Source organism: Salvia hispanica, chromosome 1 (assembly GCF_029641045.1).
Source record: "Salvia hispanica isolate PSC_SH4W2 chromosome 1, Shi_PSC_v1, whole genome shotgun sequence".
Lineage (NCBI taxonomy): Eukaryota > Viridiplantae > Streptophyta > Magnoliopsida > Lamiales > Lamiaceae > Salvia > Salvia hispanica.
In genome coordinates this window covers 69,503,039-69,518,200 of record NC_142692.1, presented here as the reverse complement: position 1 = coordinate 69,518,200, position 15,162 = coordinate 69,503,039, and the positions used below count along the sequence as shown (strand labels likewise).

General features: G+C 41.7%; 3 pseudogenes; all 3 read right to left on the bottom strand.

The window, feature by feature from the left end:
• Positions 1–575: 575 nt before the first annotated feature.
• LOC125185458 (subtilisin-like protease SBT3 pseudogene) lies at positions 576–3,079 on the bottom strand (annotated as a pseudogene).
• A 2,583-nt stretch (positions 3,080–5,662) lies between these two features.
• On the bottom strand, positions 5,663–8,442 carry LOC125218539 (subtilisin-like protease SBT3 pseudogene; annotated as a pseudogene).
• Positions 8,443–9,788: 1,346 nt separating this feature from the next.
• LOC125222375 (subtilisin-like protease SBT3 pseudogene) lies at positions 9,789–12,196 on the bottom strand (annotated as a pseudogene).
• Between the last annotated feature and the right edge of the window lie 2,966 nt (positions 12,197–15,162).

The following is a 15,162-nucleotide window of genomic DNA, read 5'->3' as shown; positions in this document are numbered from 1 at the left end:
TTCAGATAAACCTCTATAAATGTTGTCTTGAGCAAAAGTAGACTTCAATAAATTTCATTGATAGTAAATTTTTATGTTAAATTGGGAGATAAGATAATACTGGAGTATTATTTATCTAGATGACTAGATCTAAGCATTGAGAAGTGTTATTTGATGAATAAAATTTGACACACTATTTGTACTAATGACATTAATTTAATTGTCGAAAAAGGTACTAGGAGAATAAAATTTGGTCAACTTTTGACCAATCACACAATTTCAAAGTTTGCCACTAATATCATTAATTTGACATTTTTCTTCTATTATATTTTCATTTCCTTTCTGTATGTTTTACGTATTTCTTGAAGTCCCTTTTCTAACTCTATTTATCTTCCCTTTTTAGGGGACTGATAAATTTGACCAAGTTGGGATTTAGTTGAAAAAAGGCCATAATAAACATGAATACGATGGGACCCATTCAAATCTACCTCCCTGTCCTTGTTTAAAGACTATTATTCAAATATGTACTAACATGGGATGACATTATAATGCATATTGCATTAAAATTCTGTTAATATGTGTATAATGAGTGAAACTTTGTTTATGATAGTAATATTTATTATTTTCTCAAATATATAACAATAAAAGAGTCCTTGTTGATAGTAAAGTGAATGAACCCACATAATACTAACACCACTACTACAATTTATTGCTTTGGACGTCCATTAGGCATCAAGAAATGAAGGCAATCGGACTTCTCACTTTGTACTTGCCGGTTTCGTCGGTCCAAACCAGAGCACCCGATCCGAATAGTTGATCATCACCCTTGTACCGAATCGAAAGAGAATACCTCTTCGTCTCGTATTTCTTGCCAAACACCAGCGTTTGAGGCCGAACTCTCGCTGTCACATTTCCCGGGACTTCCACTGTAGCCTTATACCTGGCTGCACCCGCGCCAACATTCGTCACGCTTCTTTGAAACTCCCAAGCCGCCGTCGTTCCTCCCTCAGCATGAGCCACAAACGACGGATAATTGAGGTCAGAGGACGGATTCGAGCATTTGTAGCTTGACCTTATGATGGTCCGAGTCTGGTTGCCAGTAAAGTTCATGGAACATACCAAATTCACCAGGTCCTGGACAGAAGCATCATAAACAAGCCCGGGATCAAGAGCACGGTTCGGGTCAACGTGACCCGCCCCCATACCTAGTGGAGTGGCAAGCAGGGTGTCTTGCTCCCTGATAGGTTGATTTGTGTTATCCAGATGATTGGCAGTTGTCATCATCGCGGACTGTATGGCCGCAGGGCTCCAATCCGGGTGCGCGGCCTTCAGAAGGGCCGCAACCCCGGATATGTGAGGGCATGACATTGATGTCCCTGACAGAAGGCCGTAGTCACTAGAAAGATCTAAATTTCCAAGCAGAGTGGCTGCTAGGAGCTGAGGATTGTATGCTGCTAGAATCAGCTCTCCCGGCGCCATTATGTCGGGCTTCAGGATGCGCTTGTAGCTCAGCGAAGGCCCTCTAGACGAAAAATCCGACAGCAACGGAGCAGCTCTCGGCCCCCGTCCTAAAATCGTTTGCTGGAAATCGATGGATGCGGTCGGGAGAGAAGTGCTTGTTGCATAATTGATCAAGTCGCGGGCTTGGGCTGGGCTTATCACGATCTCGGGATACGGATACGAAAAGGGTCCGAATCTCGTGAGGTCTTGCGAGACGATGACGGCTGGCCGGATCCCCGTCTGGTGTCCTACCGAGTTGAAGAACTCGGTGATATTGCAGACTATGATTCCCGGAGAAGGCGCCTCAGCTAGTAAATCTTGGGACCGGCAATCGGAATATAGAGAGTGATTGTAAATGAGTGGCAAGTCTCTCACACGGGCTCTGGCCGGAAACAGAGTCCATCCGATGATGGTTTTGCCGTTGCCGAGGGTTAAGGTACCCGCGAACCAACGGTCAATAGTGGACGCGGCCACCACGACAGCCCACGGGATCCCAGATTCTATGGTGGATAAACTCGGCCCGCTGTTTCCGGCTGATATACAAACTATGATTCCCTTTTCCCTGGCGCCGAAGCTAGCGATTGAGATCGGATTCTCATAGAGCTCTACTGGAAAGTTACTGATGGAAATAGAGATTATATCGACTCCGTCCGCCACGGCCTGGTCCATTGCGGCCAGCACGTCGGAAGCCGTGACTCCGGAGAAGATGACCTTGTAGACCGCGAGCCAAGCTCGCGGGGCGACGCCCCTGGCCGTTCCAGGGGCGTAGCCGAAGAAGGAAACTCCGTCCACGTAGTTTCCGGCTGCAATGGACGCCACGTGGGTGCCGTGGGCGTTTTCGTCCCTTGCTGAATCTATGAATTCCCGATCTGGATTCTCTGCTCGAATTCCGTGGTTGAAGTATCTGGCTCCGATGATTTTCTTGTTGCAAAGCGACGAATTGAAACCCGCGCCGCCGTCGCAAGCTCCCTTCCACCTCGCGGGGACCGCAGTCATTCCGTCGTCTCTGAAGCTCGGGCTCTCCGGCAAAATGCCGGAGTCGATAACGCCGATTATCACGTCTTTTCCGTAGTTTGAGACCGGCCAGAGGCCGGAAGCGCTGGTGAGGCCGAGGAACTTGGTGGAGTGAGTGGTGTCTGCGACCGCGATCTTGTCTTTGTGCGCGGAAATGAAGCCGGCTGAGTTCTTCAAGGCTTCGACTTCTTCTGCCGACATCGCGGCGCTGAACCCGTGGAAGGCGTGGTCGTAGGTGTAGATGAGCTTCGCCCCCGATTCATCAGCAGCTCCGTCTGGAGCTGCTGATGAGGCGGATTTGACAAGGGAATGATACCAAGAGTGGTGACTGGAAAATGCCTTGGGCATGGAGGGTTTATCCATGTGGATAATGTAAGTTGATCTCTTTGGTGAAGCATGATTGCCCCAAACAAGGCATGAGAAGATGATCAATGAAATTGTAGAAGGAAGCTGCATTTTTAGTGATGGGTGCAACATCAATTAATTTCCAACTTCCCACAACATCATCTTGAATTATCTATCTTTTATATGAACATTTCTGCAATGTATGGATATATGAACATAAAGCAGTGGTCCACTTTATCGGAACTCAATTATTTGATACGTCCAAAATATATAGGCAATAGAAGTCCATAGAATAAGAAAAACTAATGGTTATTTGCCTATAAATACACGTCAAAAGTTACAATGTGGTAACGACTGAGTCACTTGAATAGAAAACGGTATTTTTTTTAAAAAAAATCCATGAATTTTCAAGGTTTTCTAAAAAATTTTCCTAACTTTGAGATTTTCTTGAATTTCTCTTAATCGAACAATAGATTTTTTCTAATTCATTAAAGGGAAATTGGTCTCTAAAATCATGAACTTTACCTAAAATTTGGTATTTCCCATAAACTTTGAAATTGGTATAAAATATCACGAACTTTGCATTTTGTTTGGTATTTCCCAAACTCACTCAAATAAGATATTTTCATCAAATCTTATTTAACGTAGGCAACCGTGATATGTTTTATAATATTTTGAAAAAAAGTTCATAACATGTAGGATAAAATGTTACGTTGAAAATCACGTTGATTTAATTGTGTGAAGTATGATGAAAAAGCCTCGTAAGTTAGTCAAATATAGTAATAGACATGTCGTGGAAAATACCAAACAAAATGCAAAGTTCATGATATTATATACCAATTTCAAAGTTCATGGGAAATACCAAATTTTAGGCAAAGTTCATGGTTTTAGAGACCAATTTCCCTTCATTAAATGACCAAAACTTTTTTAAACTTAGACATGAGATTTTATATTTATTAAAATTATGAAAAGTGAATTTTTTAATAATACTCCGTCCGTCCATATAAAACAATCCTTTGGTGGATGAGAAATATGGTAGGTAAGAAAAATAGATAATAAAACAATCCTTTGGTACATGAAAAGGGTTTTAATGTAAAGATAATATGGTAGGTAAGAAAAATAGATAAAGTGGGTAAAATTGGAGAGAAGTAATTAATTAAGTATTTTATTTAAAAGAGTAAATGTCAAAATTGGTCCTAAATATATGGTCATTTTATCTTTTTGGTCCTAAACTTTATCTTTTGATTTTTTGGTCATGCACATATGGAAATTTGATCATTTTGGTCCTCCGTCAATAGTTTCATTAAAAACTAACGGTCAACGGCGATTTTCACCAAATTAAACTCTTAATTCTGATTTTTAAGTCACTAATTAATCTCCAAATTAAACTCTTAATTCTTTCTTCTTCATTCCTCTAATCTTTCATATTCTTCCTTCATAGTCCCCACCCATCATCACCGCCGCCGCCGACACCCTCTCCCTCACTACCCCTCCACGCTGCAATAGATTCTCATGGGTGAGCAGGCTCACACTCAAATCAAAATCCTACCTAAACCAGAATCTCAAATCGAAAAACCCAATTCGCATCAAGATTCTAACTCTCATCCATCACCGCCCAAATCCGACCCCAATCACCAAATCCCTCACCCCCAGCCCGCCACCTCCGTACCCGAGGCATCCCACGCCATCCCCACCGAGATCTCCCACAACAATCCCCACAATCCCTCCAAAATTCCAATTTGCCCCCAAAAAGTCCGCAAACTATCGGCTCAGGCCACCGCTGCTGTGAAGCTAGCCACCGATGATTCATCTATCTCTGCTTTGTCTTCTTCAGCCCCCAATCCAGCCGCCATTACTCCCGCCTCTGCCAAGAAAATAAAAACCCTAGATTTAATTCTAATTTTAAATGGATATTTAATTAGGACGTTAATTAGTGACTTAAAAATCAGAATTAAGAGTTTAATTTGGTCAAAATCGTCGTTGATCGTTAGTTTTTAACAGAACTATTGACGGAGAACCAAAATGATCAAATTTTCATATGTGCAGGACCAAAAAATCCAAAAGATAAAGTTTATGACCAAAAAGATAAAATGATCATATGTTTAGGACTAATTTTGACTTTTACTCTATTTAAAAAGCACATTCTTTACGTAAAAAAATTACTATAATAATTAAAATAAATTTTGTGCAATTGATAGTAAAATATGAAAAATAGTAGTGATAAAAGGTGGTTAAAGTATTGTTCATATCAAATAAATCTCTCATTATTAGTGAAATAAATCTCTCATTATTAGTGAAATAAATCTACCAAAAATTTAAAATAAAACCATTAATTTGAATTAATATTTTTAAATGAAATAAAATGAAAAAACATACCAAGGAGTATATAAATATGAGAGGGATCAAATGAAAAGAACAAAAAAAGTGAAGGAAATAAAGGTGATGGACATGTAATACTCTCTTCGTCTGCTATAAACAAAATCTTTCTATTGGTACGAGACTTAATCAAATCTACTCTCCCGTCCCACTTAAGATGATACGTTTTTCTTTTTAGTTTGTCTCAATTAAGATGACACATTTTCTTTTTTAGAAACTTTTTCTCTATAAACACTTAACCACTTTTTTCCATCCCTATTAAAATATTCTTCTTTCTTTCTCTTTCTAGTTTAATACTTCCACCCACCTTTTCTTTCTCCAATTAAACACATTAATCAATAACTTCTAAAATTTCGTGCCGACTAAGGAATGTGTCAACTTAGCCGGGACGGAGGGAGTACTAATGTTTAATTAATTAAATAGAGAAAAACTAAAAAACTAAAAAAAATAAAAGTAAAAAAGTGACTTATTTTTAAATGGAACTTCTCAAAAAAATACAAATCATATACAAGACGGAGTATATCTTTAATACAGCTCCCATATCCAAATCTACTTCCCTGCCATTGCATAGACACTCAATTATTATACAGGATGACGTCATAATGCCATTAGAATTGACCGAATACGTGTATGATGAGTGAAATTCCATCTTTGATCTTTATTGTTTTGGTTATATATAATAAAAATGAGTCCTTACTGAAATTTAAACAGAAGGAAGTCAAGGAGCCCACATAATACTAAAACACCACCTCTACAATTTATTGTTTTGGACATCCATCAAGAAATGAACACAATCGGGCTTCTCACTTTGTACTTGCCGGTTTCGTCGGTCCAAATCAGAGCACCCCATCCGAATACTTCATCAACACCCTTATTATACCGAATCGTAAGAGAATAACTCTTCGTCTCGTATTTCTTGCCAAACACCAGCGTTTGAGGCCGAACTCTCGCCGTCACATTCCCCGGCACTTCCACCGTAGCCTTATACCTGGCTGCACCCGCGCCAACATTCGTCACTCGTCTTTGGAACACCCAAGCCGTAGCCGTTCCTCCCTCAGCATGAGCCACAAACGACGGATAATTGAGTTCCGAAGATGGATTCGAGCAGTTGTAGCTCGACCTTATGATGGTCCGAGTCTGGTTGCCAGTAAAGTTCATGGAACATACCAAATTCACCAGATCCTGGACAGAAGCATCGTAAACGAGCCCAGGATCAAGGGCACGGTTCGGGTCAACATGACCTGAACCCATGCCTAGCGGGGGAGCAAGCAGGGTGTCTTGCTCCCTTATAGGTTGATTTGTGTTATCAAGATGATTGGCGGTCGTCATCATCGCGGACTGTATGGCCGCAGGGCTCCAATCCGGGTGCGCGGCCTTCAGAAGGGCCGCGACCCCGGATATGTGAGGGCATGACATTGATGTCCCTGAGAGAAGGTTGTAGTCACTAGAAAGTTCTAAATTTCCAAGCAGAGTGGTTGTTCTGATCTGAGGATTGAATGCAGCTAGAATCATCACTCCCGGGGCCATTATGTCGGGCTTCAGGACGCGTTCGTAGCTTCGAGCGGGCCCTCTCGACGAATCATCCGACAGCAACGGAGCAGCTCTCGGCCCTGGACCTAAAATCGTTTGCTGGAACTCGATTGTTGCGGTTGGGGAAGAAGTGTTTGTCGCGTAATTGATCAAGTCGCGGGCTTGTGCTGGGGCTATCACGATCTCAGGGTACGGGAACGAAACGAATCGGAACACAGTGAGGTCTTGGGAGACGATGACGGCTGGCCGGATAACTGGCCCGGTCCGATCACCGATGGAGGAGAAGAACTCGGTGAAATCGCAGACGATTATGCCCGGAGAAGGCGCTTCGGCTAGTAATGAATCTGACTGACAATTGGAATATAGAGTTTGATTGTAAATTAGTGGCAAGTCTCTCACACGGGCTCTCGCTGGAAACCTAGTCCATCCGATGAGGGTTTTGCCGTTGCCGAGTGTTAAGGTACCCGCGAACCAACGGTCAATGGTGGACGCGGCCACCACTACAGCCCACGGGATCCCCGATCGTATGGTGGCGTAACCAGGCCCCCTGTTTCCCGCCGACATACAAACCATGATTCCCTTTTCCCTGGCACCGAAGCTAGCGATTGCGATCGGATTCTCATACAGCTCTATTGGAAAGCTACTTATGGAGATCGAGATTATATCGACACCGTCCGCCACGGCCCGGTCCATTGCGGCCAGCACGTCGGAAGCGGCGGCTCCGAAGAAAAGGACCTTGTAGACCGCGAGCCTAGCTCGCGGGGCGACGCCCCTGGCTGTCCCGGGGGCGTAGCCGAAGTAGGAAACTCCGTCCACGTAGTTTCCGGCGGCAGTGGACGCCACGTGGGTGCCGTGGCCATCGTCGTCCCTTGCTGAATCTATGAATTCTTGGTCAGGATTCTCTGCTCGACCTCCTTGGTTGAAGTATCTGGCTCCGATGATTTTCTTGTTGCACAGCGAAGAATTGAAACCCACACCGCCGTCGCAAGCTCCCTTCCACCTTGCCGGGATCGCAGTCATTCCGTCGTCATTAAAGCTCGGGCTCTCCGGCCAGATGCCGGAGTCGATAACGCCGATTATCACGTCTTTTCCGTAGTTTGAGGCCGGCCAGAGGCCGGCCGCGCTAGTGAGGCCGAGGAACTTGGTGGAGTGAGTGGTGTCTGCGACCGCGATCTTGTCTTTGTACGCGGAAATGAAGCCGGCTGAGTTCTTCAAGGCTTGGACTTCTTCTGCCGACATCGCGGCGCTGAATCCGTGGAAGGCGTGGTCGTAGGTGTAGATGAGCTTGGGCTCGGGTGACGCCCGAGCCGTTGATTTGGCAAGAATGGAAGAGTACCAAAAGTGGTGACTGGAAAATGCCTTTGGCATGGAGAATTTATCCATGTGGATAATGTAAGTGGATCTTTTTGATGAAGCATCATTGCCCCAAACAAGAAAGGAGAAGATAATCAATGAAATTGTTGAAGGAAGCTGCATTTTTGGATGCACAGCATATGAAACTGTGTGAAAAAAGAGAGAGGAAGGGAGGGAGGGAGGGAGGTTTGGACTTTCGTAGTGTTACACTACAAGAAACTTCCACAAAAGTTAAATGCAGTCGTAGAAATATATTTAAATTAGGTGGGAAACATTGCAATTTCTCGCTATGGCCTCGCTAAAAAATGTGGAATGATGCAATTTAATTACTTAGTATTTACAATAACTTTCATATAATGGAAATAGTTTTAAATATAAAATGATAGTAGGACGTGGGAGGAGTAGTATTTTCTTTCATGAAGTAGAAACAAGGGGCAAGAAATGTAAGTTAAAGTCTTCAACTGATTAGTGATGGGTCCAACATCAATTCATTTCACAAATCATATATGAACATTTCTGCCCTGTATGGATAAATGAACATATAGCAGTGGTCCACATAGAGATATATAAATATCTAGGCAGTGGAAGTCCACAGAATGACAAAAACTAAATACTTAATTTGAGCATATTTTAATGCTATAAGATCCATTAGAATATGGGATCACTGTCGGCAAACTCATGAACTTTAGGCTAATTTTAATCTGTATTGTAGTACTGGAATTTCTCTTTTTCTAATTTTTCTCATTATAAACAAGAAAATCAAAGAAATTGATAAGAATGAGCTTCATTTTTGGTGCTCTAACATTAAATACATGAATGGGTTACATTGATTATCCTACCTTGTCCATATCCATATTGTATATCAATTTAATCAAATGTTTTATATTTTGAAATATCATCATATAGATGGAAATTTGAGCATGAGATCATCATATCATAACCGTTTTTGGATGGCACGAGCTGGCAATTGATGTTATAGATTGGTCCTGCCGACACTGTAATTTGTGCTACGTACAATAATTTTTTATAATAATACCTAAGTTTGTGTTAATTGGTTTCATAGGTAAATAAACATCTCTGTTGAGTCAACGTACATATACACAATTAAATCCTTGGCCCCATATTCACTTTACCAAATTGTCCATGTGATAGATATTTTAATACCATCACCTTTATAATATGAGAATATACCAAATTATATGCTTCCACTGTCCCATAAAAATATGAACGGATAATATAGCATGAGAATTAAGATAATATAAAAGAGGAGAATGATAGTTAAAGTAGTGTTAGTGGATGGTAAGACCCACAATATTATTAGTGTTTGATGGTGGTATAAGTTGTAAATAAATTGATGTATATGGATAATATATTGGGATAACCTTCTATATGCTCATATTTTTATGAGACCGAAAAAAATGGAAAGTGCACATATTTTTGTGGTACGGGGAATATGATATTGAGATAAGCAAAAGAGTTAATGATAATCATGTTAGAATTATCTCATGAAGAAATATTGATGTAGTCGAACTAGTAGAAAGAGATATCACAACTTAATAATTTATGGTGAATTAACTTCTCATGGTTAATTCGTGTTTTAATTGAGTATATACCCAATAAAAATATAATATGCTTATTTACATTAGGTTTGATTATACTACATAAATAAATTACCATACTAAAATATTGGGTGGCAGGAAAGAAGGGCATATCAGCCTCAATATTATCACTTGTTTTCACATTTTCTTACACCCATTATTCATTACTACTCTAAACAGCATCAAAATAAAAACTAGCCATAATTATCAACTCCGCCGGCGATCACAATCGGACTTCTTACCACGTACTTGCCGGACTTCTCAATCCACGTCAGCGATCCCTGTCTGAACGTCGAATCAATATCTCCCGTATAGCGCATCCTCAACGTATAGCTCTGCTTCTCATATTTCTTCCGAAAAACCAGAGTCTGCGGCGTCACCGTCACCGTCGCATTCTCCGGTTTCTCCAGTTTCATTCTATACGTGGCGGCCCCGCTCCCCACATTCGTCACGGTCCGCTTGAACGTTCGGGTGAGCGTCAGCCCTCTCTGGTCGAAGTTAAACAGCCCGATGAACGAAGGGTAGTTCAGATCCGAATTCGCCCCCGAGCAGTTGTAGCTCGACCTTATGATCGCCCGCACCTGCTCCCGGGTGTAGTTCATCGAGCAGACGAGGTTCGCGAGATCCAGAGGCGTCGCGTCGTATACAAGGCCGGGATCAAGCGCCCTGTTCGGGTCTACCTGCCCCGACCCGATCCCCAGCGGGGAAGCAACTCTGTAAGAGCTGAACGCCTGATCCTTGATCGGCTGGTTCGTGCTGTCGAGATGATTGGCGGTTGTCATCATCGCGGATTGTATAGCCGCAGGGCTCCACTCTGGGTGCGCGGCCTTCAGAAGGGCCGCGACCCCAGCTATGTGTGGGGTCGCCATTGATGTGCCGGACTCTAGAGAGTAGTCGCTCGACAGGAATATGTTACCGATTTGTGGGCCGAGCTGGACTGGGCTGTATGCTGCTAGAATTAGCACTCCTGGCGCCATGATGTCGGGCTTTAAGATCTCCTGGTAGCTCTGGGCCGGCCCTCTGGATGATGATCCAGACAAGGCTGGAGCTACCCGGGGCTCTGGCCCGATTATCGTTTCCTGGAACGATATGGTGGCCGTTGGGGACACACTAGTTGTCGCATACTCGATCAAATTCACTGCTTCCGCTGGGGTGATCACAGCCCCAGGGAAACGGAACAAATTTGATCTGAGTATGCTTGTATCTTCTGAAATTATTACGGCTGCGGCCGCGTTGGAACCCACTAGATTCCCCATTAGGGAATCGAAACTGATGGCTTCGTCTGTAATGTTACAGACGACGATTCGGGTTATAAACGACTGCGACAGCAGTTCGCTGGAGTCGCAGGCGGAGACAGTCTCGTTGTAATCGAGAGGCAAGTTGATCACGTTTGCCCTGGCAGGAAACATGGTCCATCCTGTGATGGTTTTGCCGTTTCCGAGCGTGATCGTACCGGCAAACCATCGGTCAATGGTCCCAGACGCCACGACGATCTCCCAGGGGATCCCTGCTTCCATCGTGGCAAGGCTGGGACCGCTGTTTCCGGCAGATTTACAAACAATGATCCCTTTTGCTCTGGCGCCGAAGGTAGCAGCTGCGATGGTATTCCGAAACAGATCAGCTGATTCGTATCGTAAGGATATGGATATTATATGGACTCCGTCAGCGACTGCCTGGTCGATGGCCGCTAGCGTGTCGGCCTCATAGCTTCCGGTCTTGTAGGCCGCGAGCCTAGCTCGCGGAGCAACTCCCCTGGCAGTTCCAGGGGCGTATCCGAAGAAGGATACGTTGTTCACGAAGTTACCAGCGGCCGTGGACGCGACGTGGGTGCCGTGGCCGCTGTTGTCCCTGGCTGAGGTATAGAACTCTGAGCCAGCTTCTCGAGCTGCGGCATCGAAGAATCTGGCTCCAATGAGTTTCTTGTTGCATAGGGAAGAATTGAAATCCGGGCCTGTCTGGCAGGTGCCCTTCCACGACGACGGGATATCAGTCATCCCGTCGTCGTTGAAGCTGGGGCTCTCTGGCCAGATGCCGCTATCGATGATGCCTATGATCACGTCCTTTCCGTATTGGGAAGCCGGCCAGAGCCCGGTTACGGTGTTGAGGCCGAGGAACTTGGTGGAATGCGTGGTGTCGTGGGTGACGGATCTGCTGAGGGAGGCGGAGACAAAGCCGTCCGACTTCTTTACAGCCAGCAATTCGTCGCTCGACATTACGGCGCTGAATCCTTGGAAGGCGTGGTCGTAGGTGTAGATGAGCTTCGCCCCCGATTCATCAACAGCTCCAGACGGAGCTGCTGATGAGGCGGATTTGACAAGGGAATGATACCAAGAGTGGTGACTTGAAAATGCCTTGGGCATGGAGGATTTATCCATGTGGATAATGTAAGTTGATCTTTTTGATGAAGCATCATTGCCCCAAACAAGAAATGAGAAGAGAATGAAAGAAATGGAAAAAGGGAGCTTCATTTTTGGTGCTCTAAACATATGAAATAAATGAACTGGATATATAGATTAAGATTACTATCTTATCAACATTGTGAGTTTATAATATCTGTTTGAAAATTCAACATGCAATTGGATATTTGGATGTCATTAGCTGGCAATTGATTGGAGATTGGTCCCGCCGACACTAAATGTTTGATTCAATTATTTTGATAATATTATCTAAGTCTAAGTTTCAAAAGTTTGACAGGCTAATAAATAGCTCCTTAAGTCAAATTGCAGATAAGATCTAAACATGTTCATTTAATAAATTTGCCCTTCTGATATTATAGTTTAATACCATCGCCCCATCACCCCTACAATATAGTAATAAAACCAAGAATTATGTGATTGTGACAAAATTAATTACTATAAGATCTCGAAAGAAGCTAAAGATCTAATGATGATCTTGTTGGAAAAATCTTGAGATCTTGGGATTAAAGAAGATTGAAAAAGATTGTAGAAGTGTGTCCATGAAATAGGAGATTTCAAGGTCATATGTTAGTACTACAAAAGAGAGAAGCATGAAGAGCCAAATGAAAAGTCCATTCATGGTGGAAGAGATCATGGACAATATTATATTGATTGTGGGGACCACATACATGTGTGTTTGCATATTGTCTTTTTGGTAAAGATTTAGGGGGTGTTGTGTGTATATTTTGTCTGTTTTGATGAGAGATTGGTTTCATTTGTGTGTGATGAGTGTGTGGGGAATAGGGTGAGTGTGTGCATAGTGTTTTGGAAAGGGTCAATGATTAAATCTATAACACCCTCTACTGATTTTATCAATTGTATTAGTAGTACAATTGATTTAATTGATCAACTATTTGAAAACGGTGCTTATATTTTTCTAGAAAATGGAAATTCTTGATTAATCAACATTTTTTGTCCAAATTGGATTCATCAAATTTTGGACAAATAAATTAAACTGTTAGGCTGAGGCCCAATATAACTAATCGGCTCATAAATTTCAGGCCCAATTTTTACACAAGTACTATTTTTTTTCACGAAATTAAAGTTTCCCGACACAAATCGAATTGAGGTTCGAATTTGAAGATTGTAAGGTTTTTGTTGCGCCATTGAATTGCTCTGTTTGCTATGGTATAACCTTTTCTAGGGCATGCTAATTAGTTTGATAATTCGAAATTAATTAATAAAACTAGGTAGTCAATAGTCAATAGGCCCAAAAGAAAGCAATCCAACAAGATCGAGCCCAGAAAAAGCTATGTTTAGAGGGATGAGTCCATAATAAAATCTAAATATGGCATCTGTAGACTACTGCAATTGAATTCTACAATAAATTTATTATTCATTCATTTGATTTATGTAATCAAACGCCTAGGATAAACAAAAATTTAACATGAGGTAAATATTTTCTCATTTATTATTAACTAAAGACAATAATTTGTTCTTCTACCCATGAATTCTTAAAATATTAATTTTAAAGAAGGATTAATGTGTGTTGAGAATAGTTGATCCCAAACAAAGGATTAGATTGAAAAACACTTTTAAAATAGGAATTGCAGGCTATGAATTCTTAATGGAATATGTGTATGAATTTGATGCGGAAATGTATGAATGCAAAAATTGTAATTTTGGGCCGCAGTGGATTTGAAACCAAGACCGAATTCAACCTAAATCGTTGTGTTTTATATAAAGCATGAAAATTATTCTTGATTGTCATTTCGGTGGCACAATCGAGTCATGGAGCACCAATGCAGGGGATTGGAAATTCTTTTTTCACATTGACCAAGACTTCTCTGGGCGATGCATGGCGTGCATGATGCATGGCTCAGTATTTAGGATGATTATAATATTAATTAGAGTGATTATTTTTTAATTAGGATATTAATTGCATGATCTTAGTGACTCGTATAATGGGATACAACGCATAAGAAACTAGCCATTGACCAAACCTCGAACTCATAATCGATTTGTTGGATTCCTTTTTCTACATTGGCCAAGACTTCTGTCAGCGGAGCGTGGCATGCATGATGCATGACTCGTTAATGAGGATGATTACGATATTAATAATAGTAATTAGGATTTAATTTAAGATATTAATTGCATGGTCTTGGTGATACGCATAACAGGATAGAGCACACAGATACCAGTCTAACAAACATCGTATAATATTAATTAGAGTGATTAATTTTTAATTAGGATATTAATTAGTGACTCGTATAATGGGATACATCGCATAGGAAACAAGCCATTGACCAGACCTCGAACTCATGATCGATTCGTTGGATTCCTTTTTCAACATTGGCCAAGACCTCTCTCAGCGGAACGTGGCATGCATGATGCATGTCTCGTTATTGAGGATGATTACAATATTATCTGATTGAATTAAGATATTAATTGCATGGTCTTGGTGATATGCATAACAGGATAGAGCACACAGATACTAGTCTAACAAACCTCGACACAATAATCAATTTGATTGGATCTGTTTCTCAACATTGTTCGATAGAACCTATTTTCGTTTCCAAGTCAAGCATTTAGCTATTTTTTGTTGGCCCTATCATTCACAAGTAGTTCGTTTAAAAATTGAAACCGCCAAAATATTTAACGATCTAATTGTGATTGCGGTTCATAATTCATCAAATTGGAATTGATGGTTTCAATCTAGACCGGCAGTTTTGAAACCGTGAGCACCTACTTTGTGTACAAACAAGGCAGTTGACACCATAAAATTGCAATCTTCATTATCTATCTTTCTCCCTTTTTATTATTCTTTTCTCTTGCCCCAATCTTATTATCTTAATCTAATCTCATTTTCAACCCAATCTTGTTATCTTTAATCTAATTTCGTTTTCATCCCATCACTGGAAACTACTACGTGGGAGAGAAAATCACCTCATGGCTCATTGACTGACTTTTTGTTACATGGGCATTCATAAAAATTGAAAAAGTTTCCATCTTTGTATTATTGCTCAATTTATACCTATGAATTTTGGATGTGGGCTTATTATTGGTGGGGT